The sequence below is a fragment of the Ambystoma mexicanum genome, chromosome 10 (genome assembly GCF_040938575.1).
Source record: "Ambystoma mexicanum isolate Mex_15411 chromosome 10, UKY_AmexF1_1, whole genome shotgun sequence".
Lineage (NCBI taxonomy): Eukaryota > Metazoa > Chordata > Amphibia > Caudata > Ambystomatidae > Ambystoma > Ambystoma mexicanum.
In genome coordinates this window covers 71,556,421-71,565,225 of record NC_090932.1, presented here as the reverse complement: position 1 = coordinate 71,565,225, position 8,805 = coordinate 71,556,421, and positions in this window count along the sequence as shown.

Sequence of the window (8,805 nt, the reverse complement as noted above, 5' to 3'; positions counted from 1 at the left end):
TTGACAAAGCAGAACATGGCATAAGGTGAATTTTTAAGAAATCTGTATTACCCATTGATTGAAATACTCCTCAGATTGTTTTTGCAGATACAGCCCCAAAAGAAACAATGAAACTACCCTTGCTGAACTCCTGGGTGCAGATGCAGACACACAACCAGCAAAAGGCAAAAGATGGACCATTTTCTTACAGCGTAAAAAAGAAAATGTGCATCTTTAGGGGTTAATTCATGGATTATTTGCGCCGAAAAAAACAGGATTTGTGCGCTATTCTGCCGCAAATCCCGGTTTAACAAATGTGGATTTGCAGCAGACTGGCTCACAAATCCCGTTTTTTTCGGCGCAAATAATCCATGAATTACCCCCTTAATCTACGGTGCGCGGGTTACAGTGGGAAACAAGAGAAACATTGGGCATTTTGCTATAATACACACAAGTTATGAAAATCATTTTCCCAAAGGAAGCTGCCTGCCATCCTAAGAAGCTTTACCAGCTAGATAATACTAGTTAGGTAGCTATTACATTGAACAGCTTTTCTATTTTGAATTGTTTTTGTATTTTTGCTGTTTTGCCTTTTTTTTAATAGTTGGAAATTGGTGTATTTGAAGAATGTTGTTTTTCTTGTAAATATTTTTTGTATTATTTTCATTTATTTTGTCCACTCGTAGAGGTGTAATTAGTTCATATTTTTTGATTGTTTATTTAGTTGACAGTAGTTTTGTCTGGTGTGAGAGTCACTTACTATGTGTTAGTGTCAGTTTTCTGGGTTACTGTTTACTAAAGAGAACCCGTTTTTTTGTGTCACTCCTTTCTGAATTGTCCCAGTATCAATATAAGTTGTAATTGTGCATATTTAATTGACCTTTTAATATTCCGTTGATGGATTTTTTTAGTACAATAAAATGATTAATCTGTGTTGAATAGGCTGAGAATTTAATTCTTTCTCGTCCATATACATGTATATATCGTATTTGTTTTGGTTGTTATTCTCAATACGGGCAGATAGTCTGGTCTACTTGTATTCCCCACACAGATGCTCTCTGCTTCGGTCCCCATTCTTTAGTATGATTATCGAATTTAACCAGGTGTGACTGGGGTTTATAATACCTGGTGTCCACTTGAAGCTTTGTGTTTTGCTTTTACAAATGGTGCAATTGTGAAGGGTGCAGTGACTCCTGCGGCTCAGACTAGCTCAGTCTGTTGTAAGAGATTTTTTATCATTTATGTATTTATTTATTTATTTCTACCGCGCCAGAGCCCATAGCATCAGGGCGCCACATGTACACGCAGAGACACATTATACAAACAAGTCACAGGAAACATGAATCTACAGATTTTCAGGTGGGTTTAGGCTTAGATTAAGGCAGTTATCTAAACAAGTGGATCTTGAATTTCTTTCGAAGGTAATGTATGAGGGCTCCAGTCTTATTTGTGGTGGGAGGTTATTCCATAAGGTCGCAGCTTTGGTGTGAAATGTTTTGCCGTGTCCGTTGGTTTTCCTGAAACTGGTGGTTACAAGGTTGCCCTGGGCTTCAGACCTGAGTGCCCATCTTGTTACATATGCAACCAGTTTCTTCTTGAGGTACGCTGGGGCTTTCCCAGGGATGCACCTGTGGGCTAGCGTCAGGGTTTTGAAATGTATTCTATCTTCCATAGTAAACCAGAGTAGATTTCTCATATCTACACTGATGTGTCCTGTTTTCCTTTTTCCTTTGATGATTCTCACAGCCCTGTTTTCTATTTTTTGACATTTTGCAATGAGCCTTTTGTTTGCTCCTAGTAGCAGGGCATTGCAGTAATCTACCTGGACAATATGGTGGCTCTTGCTACTGTGGTGCAATTGTCCTCGCTTAGATAGGGGCGTATTTTAAAAACTGTCCTAAATTTGTCTGCCATATAAGGCGTGAAGTTAGGTGCAAGGAGGGTATCAGCACTACCAGCCAATGTGATTGCCTATCTCTGCGAATCTGTTATTTTCAGACATGACCTTCCCACAATCAAAACTTTCGTACCGTCTGACAGCATCGAGTGCTGTTGCTGTTTCATGCAGACCAGGGGCCAGATTACAGAAACTTTGCACCGGTGCAAGTACAAAAAAGATGCATTTCTACTGCATTTTTGAACTAGGGCAAAGTTTGCCCTAGTGCTGATACGGAATGGTATTAGCACTAGGGCAAACTTTACCCTGAGGAAAAAATGCATTACAAATGTATCTTTTTTGCACTAGGGCAATTTTTGCACTGGTGCTTTTAATTTGTCTAACTGCACTTGTCATGGTGCAATAGTTTTCTAATGTGTCCCAGTGTATTTAAAAATAGGGCAAACGTTGCCCTAGTGCTAATACCGTTCAATTTTGCCCTTGCATTGGCGCAAACTTTCTGTAATCTGGCCCCAGATTACTGAGCGCTAGTGACTTGCATGCCGTGTCAGCCTTCACACTGACAGGGTAATTCATAGAAAATCGCACAAAAGTGGCGCACGCGACTGGCGCACAGCATGCCTGTGCGAATGTCTGCGCCAGCCGCGTGCGCTAAAACCGATTTCCGCGCACAGCGTATTCATAGATTTTCGCATCCAAAACCAGCCGTGGCGCAGCGTGGCGCAGCGACCCTGCAGCAGCGCCAGTTACGCCCCCAAGAACGCCCTCGCGCAAGTAAAAGCCCTCAAAATCCCCAAATAATCGCAAAGGGCTGCGCCAACCCTGGACCAGTTCACAGGGCTGGCAAACAGCAAACGCCAAGCGGGGACCGTTTATTTCAGTGGTTCGCGATTGTCCTGTGTACGTGTGCATCAGGGGTGCGCGGGAAGTATCACACGCAAATTCAGCTGGGTACGTGTATCTCAGGGGTGCACGGGAAGTTCCACACGCGATTGGCCCCGTGCGAGCAGGGTACGTGTATTCCAGGGGTGCGCGGGAAGTTCCACACGCGATTCCATCAGGGTATGTGTATTTCAGGGGTGCGCGGGAAGTTCCACACGCGATTGGCCCCGTGCGAGCAGGGTACGTGTATTCCAGGGGTGCGCAGGAAGTTCCACACGCGATTCCATCAGGGTACGTGTATTGCAGGGGTGCGCGGGAAGTTCCACACGCGATTTCAGCAGGGTACGTGTATTGCAGGAGTGCGCGGGAAGTTCCACACGCGATTACAGCAGGGTACGTGTATTTCAGGGGTTCTGGGGAGTACACGTGAATTGGCCGTGTGGGTCCTCCCAGGTGTACGCTCCACAACCTCCACGGCCCCTGCAGGCAGCCCACACCACGGGGGACTACCCTGCACCCCTGCCCATGTCCCGCAGGCAGTCCATCCACCATGGGCTACACCCCACCCCCCAGCCACCAGGGGCAGCCTCCACCAGGCCCCCACTCATGTCTCCCACCACCCCCACCCCCCAGCCACCAGGGGCAGCCTCCACCAGGCCCCCACTCATGTCTCCCACCACCCCCACCCCCCAGCCACCAGGGGCACCCTCCACCAGGCCCCCACTCATGTCTCCCACCACCCCCACCCCCCAGCAGTCAGGGGCAGCCTCCAGCAAGCCCCCACTCATGTCCCCTATCACCCCCACATCCCCCGCAGTGCAGGGGCAGCCTCCACCAGGCCCCCACCCATGTCTACCACCACCCCTATCACCCCCACATCCCCCGCAGTGCAGGGGCAGCCTCCACCAGGCCCCCACCCATGTCTACCACCACCCCACCCCCCAGCCACCAGGGGCAGCCTCCACCAGGCCCCCACTCATGTCTCCCACCACCCCCACCCCCCAGGGGCACCCTCCACCAGGCCCCCACTCATGTCTCCCACCACTCCTACCCCCCAGCCACCAGGGGCAGCCTCCACCAGGCCCCCACTCATGTCTCCCACCACCCCCACCCCCGAGCCACAAGGGGCACCCTCCACCAGGCCCCCACTCATGTCTCCCACCAAGCCCCCACTCATGTCCCCTACCACCCCCACCCCCCTGCAGTCAGGGGCAGCCTCCACCAAGCCCCCACTCATGTCTCCCACCAGGCCCCCACTCATGTCCCCTATCACCCCCACCCCCGCGCAGTGCAGGGTCAGCCTCCACCAGGCCCCCACCCATGTCTCCCACCACCCACCATGTCCAACTCATGTACCCCTGCACCCCCACCCCCCAGCCACCAGGGGCACCCTCCACCAGGCCCCCACTCATGTCTCCCACCACCCCCACCCCCCAGCCACCAGGGGCAGCCTCCACCAGGCCCCCACTCATGTCCCCTATCACCCCCACCCCCCGCAGTGCAGGGGCAGCCTCCACCAGGCCCCCACTCATGTCTCCCACCACCCCCACCCCCCCGCAGTCAGGGGCAGCCTCCACCAAGCCCCCACTCGTGTCTCCCACCACCCCCACGCCCCAGCAGTCAGGGGCAGCCTCCACCAAGCCCCCACTCATGTCCCCTATCACCCCCACCCCCCCCCCACAGTGCAGGGGCAGCCTCCACCAGGCCCCCACCCATGTCTACCCCCACCCCCCAGCCACCAGGGGCAGCCTCCACCAGGCCCCCACTCATGTCTCCCACCACCCCCACCCCCCAGCCACCAGGGGCACCCTCCACCAGGCCCCCACTCATGTCTCCCACCACCCCCACCCCCCAGCCACCAGGGGCAGCCTCCACCAGGCCCCCACTCATGTCCCCCATCACCCCCCCGCAGTGCAGGGGCAGCCTCCACTAGGCCCCCACTCATGTCTCCCACCACCCCCACCACCCCCGCAGTCAGGGGCAGCCTCCACCAAGCCCCACTCATGTCTCCCACCACCCCCACCCCCCAGCAGTCAGGGGCAGCCTCCACCAAGCCCCAACTCATGTCCCCTATCACCCCCACCCCCCCCCCCGCAGTGCAGGGGCAGCCTCCACCAGGCCCCCACCCATGTCTACCACCACCCCCACCCCCCAGCCACCAGGGGCAGCCTCCACCAGGCCCCCACTCATGTCTCCCACCACCCCCACCCCCCAGCCACCAGGGGCAGCCTCCACCAGGCCCCCACCCATGTACCCCTGCACCCCCACCCCCCAGCCACCAGGGGCACCCTCCACAAGGCCCCCACTCATGTCTCCCACCACCTCCACCCCCCCAGCCACCAGGGGCAGCCTCCACCAAGCCCCCACTCATGTCCCCTATCACCCCCACCCCCCAGCCACCATGGGCACCCTCCACCATGCCCCCACTCATGTCTCCCACCGCCCCCACCCCCCAGCCACCAGGGGCAGCCTCCACCAGGCCCCCACTCATGTCCCCTATCACCCCCACCCCCCGCAGTGCAGGGGCAGCCTCCACCAGGCCCCCACTCATGTCTCCCACCACCCCCACCCCCCCGCAGTCAGGGGCAGCCTCCACCAAGCCCCCACTCATGTCTCCCACCACCCCCACCCCCAGCCACCAGGGACAGCCTCCACCAAGCCCCCACCCATGTCCCCCTGCACCCCCACCCCCCAGCACTGTGGGGCACCTGCCAGCAGGCCCCCACTCATGTCCAAATCATGTACCCCTGCACCCCCACCCCCCAGCACTGTGGGGCACCTGCCAGCAGGCCCCCACCATGTCCAACTCATGTACCCCTGCACCCCCACCCCCCAGCACTGTGGGGCACCTGCCAGCAGGCCCCCACTCATGTCCAACTCATGTACCCCTGCACCCCCACCCCCCCAGCACTGTTGGGCACCTGCCAGCAGGCCCCCACTCATATCCAACTCATGTAACCCTGCACCCCCACCCCCCAGCACTGTGGGGCACCTGCCAGCAGGCCCCCACCATCTCCAACTCATGTACCCCTGCACCCCCACCCCCCAGCACTGTGGGGCACCTGCCAGCAGGCCCCCACTCATGTCCAATCTAGATCCCTGGTCCCTATGGTCAGCCTACAAATGCAAAACACCCACCCGAGTATTGCATCCACCCACTCATAATTGGCAATTACATGACAGAACACCAATTGCAAGTTCTGAAACAAACACATTTCCCTCACATACACCCAATGGGTGTCAGTGAATCTCAAAAGCCATATCATGATATGCATTAAACCAATGAGATGATACTACACATTGAAGTGTGATAAAAAAATATGTATTGAAGGAAAAATAATTAGAATCAAAAATAAAGAAACAGAAATGTGAATGTACAAAAATGAAAAGAAGCATGTCCGTGAAACAAAACAAAACCATAAATAAAAATCCTAAGTAATGGTGTCCAAAGTCACTGTCCAGAAATCAAAATCCAATGGGAAAAAAAATAGAAAGCCATTGCTCCATGGTGAAAATGCGAAAGAAAAATACAATCCAACAGTGAAGTATGTACATACGAACAAGCCAGGGTCCATTATCCCAACAACAGAAAGGAAACCTATCTAACTACACTGACTAATAAAATAAACTATATACAAAAATGTGGCCAATGTCCGAAAGGTCCAAAATAAATCCTAAAAAAAATTAAACCTAACACTACCTACTTAACTATGTACAAGGGCAGCGGGCTAGTTCGACGGCTCACTTGTGGATGTCCCGGGCCAGGGCATCATTGAACTCCTGCTCAATGTCCCGGAGGCGGTCCTCCTCCATGGCCCCGAGGGTCCGCAGGGCCGTCGACGTGTCCACCTCCAAACCCCTGCGGATTGCCTCGAGGCACTCGGCCCGCCTCAGGGCCCTCCGCATGGAGTTCTCCGCCCTGACCATTGTGAGCCGTGCCTCTTCCGCCCGCTGCCGCTCCGCATCTATGGCGTGGCCCAACTGCTACCACACGGAAGACACTCTCTGTCCTGGGTCCTCCTGCCCTCCTGCCGATGCCTGCCCCTCCGATGTTGAAGGCCCCGAGCCTTCATGGCTCCCACCACGTTTCTGCTGCTGCTGTGCCTCTGCCCGTGCACTGCCTCCTGCTGCCTGCACATCCTCCGCCGGCTGGGGTGCAGTCGTTGACGTGGCCACCCCTGCTGGACGTCCGACTCCCGACTGTGGCAGGGATGCCTCCTCCACCAGCCTGGCCGCACCGTCAGAGGCAGCTCCACAGGGCACCCAGGTGACTGATGGGCGGGAAGATGGCACGGAGGACGACTGGTGCATAGGGGGTTCAGTTGAGGAGGGGGTCGTAGCAAGCCCCATCATACTGAGGAATCCGGCCTGGGTGACCTGTCCCAGCAGGCTGACGTGGTCAACGAGCCATTCGAGATGACGTGCAGTCTCCTCATGAAAAGACTGCAGGTCACCTCGCATGCCCCGTTGACGCAACGCCACACCACTCAGAACAGGCTCAACCCGGACCCGGATAGCCACGTCCGCAGGCAGAGGAAGGCCAGTTGTCGTGAGCTCATCCCCTGCCTGAAAACGGTTCTGAACGTAGGCATCCCTGCTGGTGCAAGATGATGCAGGGACAGGATCAGGGACAGGATTGCACACAGGCACCTCTGCGGTGGCCTGTGCTGCCTCCTGTCCCTGGTCCTGCACTGCACCACTAGCACCAGTGGGATCCCCACCTCCAGACCCCGTCTCTGTTGCTTGCACGGCCTCCTCCTCCACCAAACCCCCCACCAACCTGGATGACTCCGTGCCATCTTCCCCCGTTGGGCCCTGTGGGGTCCCAGCTGCCCCTTCTGCTGCCGAGGAGTCCAACTCCGACCTCCGCCTCTTGGACCTCCCCCCGGCAGCTGCGGCCTGGGACGCGGCACCGGACTCCTCACTCCTCGACCTCGACGAGATGACCACATGGGAGGGGAGCCGGGCCTTGCGTCTCCGGCTGGCGGTGGGATCCCCGCCGCTGTGCTCCACAGCACCTTCTCCGCCCTCTTCATCAGTTGACGCTGCAGACAGGGAGAAATAAAACACAGGCATCAGGACACTGTACAATGGACACATAAACACATGACAGTTGTACATGAGTGGCATTGGCAAACCTCAGACATGGCATCACAATCCCCAACACACATGTCATTTCAACTCGCACACATGAGCCATAGCATGTGTTAGCCCCACGGCCCTGTACACCCCCACCCATACTCAACCCCATACAAACAGATGTGCAACCTGCACACTACTGAAAAATCACCACACGCACAGCTCACAATCAGGATGCATGTACACTTACCGCTCGACTCCAGATGGGTCAGCCTCTCAAGGACCTGGACATGGAGCGCTGGGGATATGCGTTCCAGGACCCTCATCTGTTCTTCCGACAAGTGGCCCCGGCGCCCCTTGGCATCCGCTGCCTTCAAGAGGCGCCGGGCCTTGTTCAGGGTCCTGGACCTGAAGTCCTCCCAGCGCTTCTTGACATGTTGGAAGTCGCGGACTGCCACCCCCTCCGCGTTGATGGCAGTCACGATGTCAGTCCAGATCCGAGTCCGTCCTTCCTTGTCGGCGCGGGAACTTCCAAAGAGGGCATCATACTGCCCCAGGACTTGCTCCAACAGGACACCAACTTCGGTGGCACTGAAGCTGGTGCCCCTCTGCCTCTCTGGCCGGGGGTTGTCAGTGGTCTCAGATGGTGTTTGCCCCGACATGACAACCCCAGAGGCAGGAGTGGGTGGGCCACTGGGTCCTGGGGCTGGGCTGTGGAGCGATGTAATCCCAGTCGGGAGTCTTCGGTTCCAGCAGGGGTGGTCACAGCAACAGCACCCCTGGCTGATGTGCAAGCAGCAAATGGCAGGGCACGTGGGCAGCAGGCAGTCAGGCAGCAGCAGATGGCAGGTGGGAGCGTGTAGTTCGGCCTTCTGGGCAGGAGCGTGGTCTTCCGTGTGCTTACGCGTGGCCAGCTTGATACGGAGTGATTTGGCACGTGAAAATCCTGCACGTCTGCGTGTAAATCG